The following is a 978-nucleotide window of genomic DNA, read 5'->3' on the forward strand; positions in this document are numbered from 1 at the left end:
ACTTAGTCTTCTCAAAATTGATGGATCCAAAACTGAACAGGAACTCATGTCCCTAGATATGATCCTTACTGGCTCTCGATCCCTGCAACTAATTCTGTTTTCCCAGTTGACTGAGCCAGAAACCTGGGACTCATCCTCAAATCCTTCCATCCTTCTCCTTTCTCTCTGCCCAGTGATCAAATTCATCATTCTCCCCTACTCCAAACTCCTCCTGAGACCACGTCTACCAACAGAGGCCCACTCCAGAGAGTTCTTGAGTTCTCTCCTAAACTACCATATCCACACCTCACTGAAGCCTGCATGGCCCCTCTAATCCATTCCCATGGCCACAGGGAGGCTATGACAGGTCTACCTGCATCACTACCATGTTCACACATGGCTGCTTCTACCTTCAAGTAAAATCTGACTTCCAAAGGATGTCAAGGAAGACCCTAGAAGACCTAGGCTCTACCACACTTCTTTTCCCAGCATTGTACTTCCAGCCCCAGGCACAAAGAGTTCCTTGTGGCTGTCTACATACTCCATCCATCCCATTTAACATTCCCATGTACCCTCTTCTTTAAAGTCTATCTAGTCTCTGGGCTTGGGCCTCTCCTCCAGAAGTTGCCTCTGACCTCTCCAGGCATCTCCTTCTGGCTCCCATTTTTTTATCACTACAATCACTGCACTGTACGGGAATTATCTGCGTCTGTAAATTCTCTGATACTAGCACTCCTCATCCCTTGAAGACGACGACAGCGCCATCACTGTATCCCCAGTGCCATGCACACAGCAGATGCTCCATATCTGCAGGATGTACTGGACTGAAAAGCATTTGTAGCTTTGTGAATACCAAGGTCTTTTGAATTTTGCAACACAAATTTTGTTTACAATAACTGAAACACATGCAAATCATAATGAACTACAGATAGCACCAACATAAAACATTACACTGCTGCTCTGGAATTGAAGTGTCTCCAAATAATTAAAAACTACATG

This window comes from Muntiacus reevesi, chromosome 15 (genome assembly GCF_963930625.1).
Source record: "Muntiacus reevesi chromosome 15, mMunRee1.1, whole genome shotgun sequence".
NCBI lineage: Eukaryota > Metazoa > Chordata > Mammalia > Artiodactyla > Cervidae > Muntiacus > Muntiacus reevesi.